This window comes from Octodon degus, unplaced genomic scaffold (genome assembly GCF_000260255.1).
Source record: "Octodon degus isolate 3935 unplaced genomic scaffold, OctDeg1.0 scaffold00005, whole genome shotgun sequence".
In the NCBI taxonomy this organism is placed as follows: domain Eukaryota; kingdom Metazoa; phylum Chordata; class Mammalia; order Rodentia; family Octodontidae; genus Octodon; species Octodon degus.
In genome coordinates this window covers 3,614,170-3,623,051 of record NW_004524581.1, presented here as the reverse complement: position 1 = coordinate 3,623,051, position 8,882 = coordinate 3,614,170, and positions in this window count along the sequence as shown.

Sequence of the window (8,882 nt, the reverse complement as noted above, 5' to 3'; positions counted from 1 at the left end):
TTCTGTGTAAATACTTATCACTGGACCGCAACTCTTTCACCTGTTTTTACCACATTCTATCATGAGCAAATTGGATTAAATTTCAGGAAGACTATGCTTTCCATATTTTCAATGTTGACACAAGTCTCTCTCTTTCCACTCTCCTTTATTCTCTATTTATATAAAGTGGTTCCTTGATAAAGGTTATCAGTGTATCTTAGAGGCTTGACAAGGGTGCTTATGTATGCTTCGAAGTTACAGGAAAGCATCCTTTTACTTCTATCTCTTATTAATTCTTCTGTGTGTCCCTGCTACTGAGATTTCTCTAACTCTTGGATGAAGAGAATAATGCTTCATTATGAGTTTTTCAGATTAATTTGTCATAATTCATTTATGTATTTATCTTTTGGGCACCAGAGAGAGAAATCTCCCAGTGTCAGGACTCGTTGGTGTCTCGGTGTACTCCTGGGAAAAGCAGCAGCAGGAATGAGGAAAAGAAAGACCAGAGTTAAGAGCTGGGTCAGGCAGCAGTCCATGTCTGTCGGGCAAAGCACCCAAAGAACAGCAGTATCAGCAATGATTTATACTTTTACAAAATTAGTAACAGGAGACACAAAGGTGACTAGCACTAAAAGCCAAAATCATCCAGGCAGGATGTTTCTCTCTAGACTGAGGTAGCTTGACTGCATTAGGCACACTGGCTTCGTCCTGCCCTCCCCCATAGGATCAACTCCCAGCTTCAGCTATTCCCAGCATTCCAGGAGGTAAACTGTCCTATTATATTTATATTTATGGTGGTATCTGAAAATATTCTAGTTAATAAATAAAGTATTAAACAGTAGATTCATTGCACAGTTCAGGAAAGTATATCAAAAAAGGAGCTTTATTCACCAGATTACATCACCAGTGATGAGATCAGCTTTTGAAAATGAGCTACATATTTTTTCACAATAAATACAAACTATTTTATTCCAAGGAAGGATTTAGTGGATACTTTTTAACCAATGTGTGTATTTTAAAACATACTTCACGTAGAAGAAAATATATATTTTTTTCTTTTTCTTTTTTTGGCGGAACTGGGGATTGAATTCAGGCCCTTTTGCTTGCCAGGGAAGCACTTATTCCTCTAAGCCATCTCCTCGGCCCCAAAGAAAATATTTTTATAAAACCTCCAAACAAGAAACACTCACCAGCAATGTATACCTTACATTTTGTAGTAAAGAACTTCAGTGTAAAGCTTCTGTGTACTCAAGTAGTGTTACAGGCCTGTGAGAGATGCTGTGTTCATGTCTCATGATGTTTAAGAATGACTGAAGAACAAAGGATGTGAAGAGTAGCACAGATTTACTTTCCTTTAAGAGAAAGCTCCTGCAAGGCAGGAGGGATGCTGAATTTGGTTTCTGCTGCAGCTTCTTCTACAGGGGAGCTTTATGCAGGAAAATCACATTGCAGGTCACTTTGAGTCAGGCTAACATTAAACAGCTGGACTACAAATATAGTCACCTTGCTAATATTGAACGACTAGAAAAACAAGGAGCATTACTGGTAGGAGGCAGGCTTGTTGGGCAGGCAAATGGGCAGGAACTGTCAGTCACGGAGACCCAAGACATGCGTGCCACACCCCTATAACCTAAGACCGCCCAAAGAATGCCACCTGCATTTCTTCTGCTAGAATGAAGCAGGTTTTGATAGGATGGCCCAGACCAGCTGTCAGAACAAGGCATAGAAAAGACAGTAGCCTTTACCTTCCTGGGCAATGTGAGTTCATTCAGTGGCCTGCTCTTCACTCTGCACAGTGCATTGCAGGTCCTAATTGAATTAGTCCCCACTCATTCTGCAGAACTTAGTAATTTTCCTACTTTCCTATTTGCCTGACTCATTGTTTAAGACAACAAGAACCTAAAAAGGCTCAGATAGTAGTGTTTTGGACAGCCAGGCAGGAGGTAAGAGAACTCAGTCAAAGTCGGGCCTCTTCTTTCTCACCTCCTCCCTGTCCCACCTCACCACCAGGTGCTGCTTCTCTCCTCTCTATGTTGCTTCACATGGCTTCTCCTGGTCCTGACCTCCTACTTTCCCATGCTGTCCAGCACTGGACTAGCTTCATACATGCAGAGCAGGCTCATACATGCAGAGCAGGCTCATACATGCAGAATGGGATCATATAGGTAGAGGGGGATAATGTGTATTGAATGGAATCATACATGTAGTGTGAGGTCATGCATGCAGAGTGGATCCTATATGAAGTGTGGATCATGTATGTACAGTAGGATGCCATCTGCAGAGTGGGTTCTTACACAGAGAGGCTGTGCCTAGTGACATGTATCCTGAAGGTTACGTGTGGGGTGCTGCAGTGCTCTCTGCGGCTATATGGGTCAGCAGAGTCCCAGAGAACCTGCTATTAACCTAGTTACGCTCTCTTGCAAATATTAAATTCACTATCTGTAACTTTTCCTGCTTGATTAGCCATTTGACACAGTCTGTTCCTTTTTCTATGCAAAGTTTCATCTATGCTTTTCCATGGATGGCTTTTTTCTCTGGAATCCTACAGTCATTTTTTTTTTTTTTTTTAGGGATCCACCCTGGTACAGGTTGTTCTGCCATATTTGTTGAATCTTTAAAGTCACCACTTTCAAGGAACAGGTGGAACCCTTCACCTCATCCTCTAAGACTGGTTATTCCTCAGGTCTGTTTTAACAGAAATTCCAGGAATTTAGGAGCCAGTGCCTGAGGCTGGGAAAAGGCAAAGGAAGTGGTCAAAAAAGGTAAATCAACAACTGTGAGTTTGTAAAAGTAGAACCATCCTTGTGCTTAAAACTATCTTTTTTTAATAACACACACTGTAAAAGTGATTTCTATCTATAATGCCTTCATATAATTACTGAAGTCTTTATCATTGGGCAAAATATAAGGAAGTCTGTTTCTTCTTTTATTAATTTTATTGAAAAACAAATAGCAATGACACAGTTTCAAAACTGATAATAAGTCAGTTTCAATAATTAATAAGTTGCATATTGTTGTCTTCACAGTGGTTATTCATAGTATAAGGTGCAGACATGATATCCTGTCTAAACACTCTTAGTACAAATCTTTCTTCTCATTGAATTAAGAGAAAGTAGCTGTATATCTATCTTAATAATTTTGTATATACAGATACAAAATGGTCTGTCATTTCTATCCCCTTTTTGTTTAGCTTTGTCAGAGAAGGGTATTCCATTGCCATTTAAATATTGCAGGTGCACGAATTCAGCAAAATAATTCAATATAGTGCACTAGTCCATAATAACAGTGCGTTAGCTGCAGGACTGGCAATGTCAAAGTTGTTGACTTGAGTCTTTTACAGATCAGCATATTAATATGGCTTTACTTGTCATACCTCATTTTTATACTCAACAGCCAGTGCCTGAAGCTGGGGAAAGGCAAAGGAAGCAGACAACAAAGGTAAACTCAGGAGCTATGAGTTTGTAAAAGTAGAACTATTCTTCTGCATAAAAATTTTATCTTTTAAAAAAAAATAACACATGCTGTGAAAGCAATTTCTAGCTATAATGCCTTCATGTAATTACTGAAGTCTTTATCATTGGGCAAAATATAAGGAAATCTGTTTCTTAAGGAGCTGGACAGAGCGTTTGTAGGCTCCATGGCTCTCTACTGAGTCATTGTGGGCCACAGGGTATGGAGAGTTCTAAGAGAAAAATAAAAAGCCATCAGTATTCCTTTGCCAGAGAAATCTGGTCAGTTGCTCAGTGGAGTCTCATGCATCTGCATTTATCTATACAAGACTTTATCTGAAGTACTGCAAACCTACTTCTCTCTCTCCATAGGCCAAACAGCGCAGCATGGAAAGGAACAGCACACAGCACACAGATGCAGGCATCTTGCCATCAGGCTGTACCCTTAAAAGCTGGCAACAATTTGAAGAAAGAACAGCTTATCTTCCATTGCATTTAGCTTAAGTACGTAGGAGGTGGGAAATGGTGAGAGATTTAAATTACAATCCTTCAGTGAGACATATCGTAGTACACATCTTCTGTCAGATCTTTTTATGATATCAAGGAAAGTGTTATGAAATCCCTTAGCTTCAGACTTTATGGCTCTTTCTAATGGAAAGGCTCACAAACCATGATACTAAAAGAAGCTTCCAAGGAAGAGGTAACTGACATTGTTGAAATTGCTGTCCTTAGATGTACAGTTGCCTCAGGGAATGATCTCTTCCACCCACTTAATGAAAATAACCACCCTTGGTGGTTTCCTTAGACTCCTCCTTCCAATCCTCAGAGCAGCAAGTGCCCAGGAATTCCTCCAGAGGTGATCACTCCAGAGAGACCCAGCACTCCCCTGCCACTCTTCATGCTCTTTGGACACCTTTTAGCCACATAAAACATACTCATAGTGGATTTTTTTGCATTTCTAACTTAAATCTTCTTGCTCCTAAGAGAAAACCCAGGAGTACAGAGAACTATTTGAGTTCAGGTTCCTTTTTCTGTGGCAGGTACCCAACAATGCCAATAAATAAATAAAAATAACCAGGCCAATTTTAAGAAGATCCAGGTAGGTTTACAGATGCTGCCCAGCCTTTATGAACCAAGTGCTGGATATAGACTTCTTGGGTTCAACCATCATGATCTAGATGAGGACGAACTGAGAAAAGCTGAGAAAAGGGACTAACATTATGCCTATTGCAAGTTGTAATGCTTGAAGCACATTGAAGTCATCCAAAGGAAAACACATGGTCAATGAAGGTAAGACTTCTAACTTAAAACGTTGAGAAACCGGACAATGGGTATGCAACTACAAGCCACTACTGCAGCCCTACCCTATGGCAAGTGGCTGATGTGCCTGAACCACAATTCTGAAAGATTGAGGAACTCCTTCCCAGAACAGGGCAAGGCCATCCAAAACCCTTGCTTCCTGCTCTGATAGAAAGTCACCAAAGGCAAGCAGCAAAGCCGCTGTTCATGGACAGCTCCATCTCCTGTGAGAAACCCTACTTAAATCTTGATGTGATGGGTAAACATGTTTGATTACTCTGCTTTAACTTCCTTCTCTGGAAACTTGGCTCTGCATCTCCAGCCATAAATGGAAACAAGGAGCTCCTTAGATCTACATTACATCTGCTATGAAGCATTATGGATACCCACGGGCAACTTTCAAATTGCAATAAAGGCTAAAGTGGATTTTACCTATGGGAAATATATGAGACATTTTAGACCCAAGTACCTACAGGTGGATCCTATTGCATTTAATATGCAAGAGAACATATTCGGCAATGTTGATAATTATAAAACTAATAGATCACAGCTAATTTCCCAACCAAAAGTCATGTACAATAAAGAAAGATGTAAAGGCCTTCAGCCTTTCATAGACAAGTTTATAGAACACGACCTGGTGCAGTGTTGTCAGACACACAGTGACAGCCCCATTCCCTCCATCATAAGGCCTCCATAAGAATGTAGAATGGTACAAGATCTGTGTTGTGGTTTGCATCTAGTTGTCCACCCCAAATTTTAGTGATTGAGGTGGCTTCTACAGTCTGATTAATTCATGATTCAATGCAGGGATTATGTTTGTGAATGCTATACTTGCCTTAATGTGGGTAGTCTGCATACAATATAAGGAAAGGAGAGAGGTTTGCTAGCTCCTGAAGCCACTGCTCCTCTCTTTGCTTTTTGCTGTTTTCTGTCACCACAAACTGCTGCCCTCTTTCATGTGCCACTCTGCATTGGAGCCCCTGAGTAAGGACTGAAACCTCCACTAACCATGAGCAAAATAAACTTTTTCTTCCTTAATTTTTGGTGTTTGTTATTGTGTGCCAACAACAAGAGATAAGTAACTGAGACAACCTCTGCCTCTTTAACAAAGCTGTAATTCCAATCCATATTCTAGTGGCAAATCCATTATTGATCCTCTCTTGAATCTCAGGAAGCACAAACTTGTTCTCCTTCTTTGACTTCTTTTCCATTTTTCTCCATTTAAATTCCATTTTGAAGTAAACTACTCTGTAGGGCTGGCGAAAAAGCTCAGTGTACTAAGTGCCTGCTTAGGCAAACACAGGGGCTGGGATTCCATCCCTGGCACCCCATGTCATGCTGCCCCTGTCCCTTGGCACGCTGAGTTGGCCACTGAGTCTAGGTGTGGTGACACACACTTGCAATCCCAGCACTGGGGAGGCTGAAAACAGGAGGATCACTACAAGTTTCAGCTGCATAGTTAGACCCTGCACTAAAAAAAGAGTAAAGCACTCTATTTAAATAATTCTCCCACAGATTTGAAGAGAGAACCTTCACCTTTATGGTATGAAACTAGAACAGGGCTTTGGAACATACAGATAAAACGCGGAGCCATCCTATGCTATTTAAATGATGTTCCTGCCTGTAGCCAGAATTAGAAGCTGTCCAACCTTAATATTAACCAGATCTCCAAATTTCTTGCTATGAAGAGATACAAAATTTCAAAGGAAATGGCTCAAGCATCCCTTTAGGAAGTTCAGTACTTCAGATACGTTCTTACAAACAGGAAATGGCAGCAATTTAGGTACCAGACCTAGGCTCTCTGTCACTGTGGGACCCTGCCAACAAATGACATCATTCCTTCCTGTGAATGGCAGCTTCTCCTGGATCTGGATACCTAATTTTGGACTGTGGTATAGCCTTTATGTGAGGCTGTCAAAGGTCCTGAATCTGCATCCTTAGAAAGGACTAAAGTGGTTGACAATGCCTTTCAAGAAATAAAAGATGCCTTTACCAAGGCTGCAGCACTAAGAGTATGTGATTTGTAGAAAGCCTTCTTCATCTACCTATTGTAAAAGACAAGAATTACTTTGGGTGTCTTGATCTACAAATCCAGAGAACTCCATGCAGTGGCACACATTTCGAAAACTTTAGAAGGAGTGGATACTGGATGGCCACCTTGCCCAAGGTCACTAGCAGCAACAGCTATGATAACAGAAGAAGCTACATCTGGTACAAAGTCTAAAATTCCTGGCTCTGCATTAGGTCAGGGTTACTCTTGAGAGAACTGTTTAGTTCTGGTTAATATAGATGTGGCTTACCAAGCATTAGGCCATACTTCTCAACAGATCTGTGGTGACCATAAAGACTTTCACTCCTTCCAATCCTGCCTTGCTGGTGCCTTTGAGCTCAGTGGTCAGCCACTTTTGTGAACATGTGGTTTCCCAGGCCAGGGGAAGCAGGCGGGTCCTGAGTAGAGGCTCACTAATGCCAGTAACTTTGTCCAGGAAAGACATCAAAAGTCAGACTGTGCAGTAGGCAGTTTACAACAGATCATTGAAATTAAAACTCTTCCCCCAGAGACCTATGCTCTGAAAGCAGAGCTCATAACCTTTAGGCAGGGATTGATATTTTAAAAAGGCAAAGATTAAATATTTGCACAGACTCCAAAGCAACTTTTTGGTTCTGCATACGCCGATAGTAATCTGGAAAAAAGGGACTTGCTAACTAATAAGCAACCACCCGCAAAACACAAGCAGAACATCTGCAGCACCTTGAGGCAGTCTAGCTTCTCACATTACTCTCATTCACTCCATGTCTACAGTATCCTTGGGAGTCTAAAAAGCTGCTAGAGAGGCAGGAAGGGCAGGAGAGTCCCTAGAATGTTAGCACTGTTCCAGGTTCTGAGGAACCATTAAAACCAATTTGTATCTCAGAAAATGGAAAGCAGAACAAGGGAGAATGAGATAGGGATATATATATATATATGTTTGGTCCAGGGTCTCATTATGCAGCTCGAACTCCTAGTGATCCTCCTGTTTTCAGCCTCCCCAGCTCTGGGATTACAGGTGTGCCCACCATGCCCTGACTTGGTGGCAGGCTCAGTGTGTGTGTGTGTGTGGGGGGGCCTGGCAAGGTATGTGGTGCTGGGGATCAAGCCCCGGTTTCTGCCCTTGCCTAAGCAGGTGCTTAGTCCACTGTGTTATCTCACTGGCCCAACATTTTTATTTCTTTAAATTTGTATTTATCTACTTATTTGATACAGGGTCTTACTATGTCTCAGCCTGCCCAATTCTAGGATTACAGGTATGTGCTACCATGCCCAGCTTCAGCCCCCAGGGTGCATCCACGGTTCTGTTGCCAGCACAGTATGTGGTAGTGGGGATTGTACTAGCATCCTTGCTCTTGATGAGCTATCTTCCCAGCCCATTTCTGTAGAATTTAGAAAACAAACTGGTCCTGCCTTAAAGACACTGCAGAAAGCTATACAACCATGTATGATACTTTCCGTATGGGAAGGGATGATATGTGGGAAATGGTTATTTGAATTTTTTTTATAGTAGGACTAGGACTACTGACCATCTGACAGGTCTGAAAATGACAGACCTGTGACACTGTACCTACAATAAACCCATATCGCCTCCTTTATTAGAACCTGTACAGAAGAGAGTAACTTAACCTGAGGAGGACTTGCAGTTAGAATTTATACACATGACACTATGTGAAGCATTTATATAGAACTGACCCTAATAGACACCTTTACAGGCTGGACTGAGGCCTTCCCTACCTGTAAAGTTGAGGAGCTGCTCAAAGAAATGATCCCTAAAAATGAACTGCCTTACCATATTCAAAGTGGCAACAAACCTTCTTCTACTTTGCAAATAACTCAGCGCATGGCAAAGCTGGAGACATAAAGCATCACCTCCATTGTGCATGGAGACCTCAGTCCTCCAGGAAGGTTGAGAGAGTCACATAGATCCTACAAAAAACTGGCAAAAATTCGCTAGGAAACTACTGAATTTTGGCTCTGATTATAGCCAATGGCCTTTAAGCAGTTTCATTTTCTTTCTTTCTTCTCTCTTTCTTTCTTTCTTTCTTTCTTTCTTTCTTTCTTTCTTTCTTTCTTTCTTTCTTCTTTCTTTCTTTCTTTCTTTCTTTCTTTCTTTCTTTCTTTCT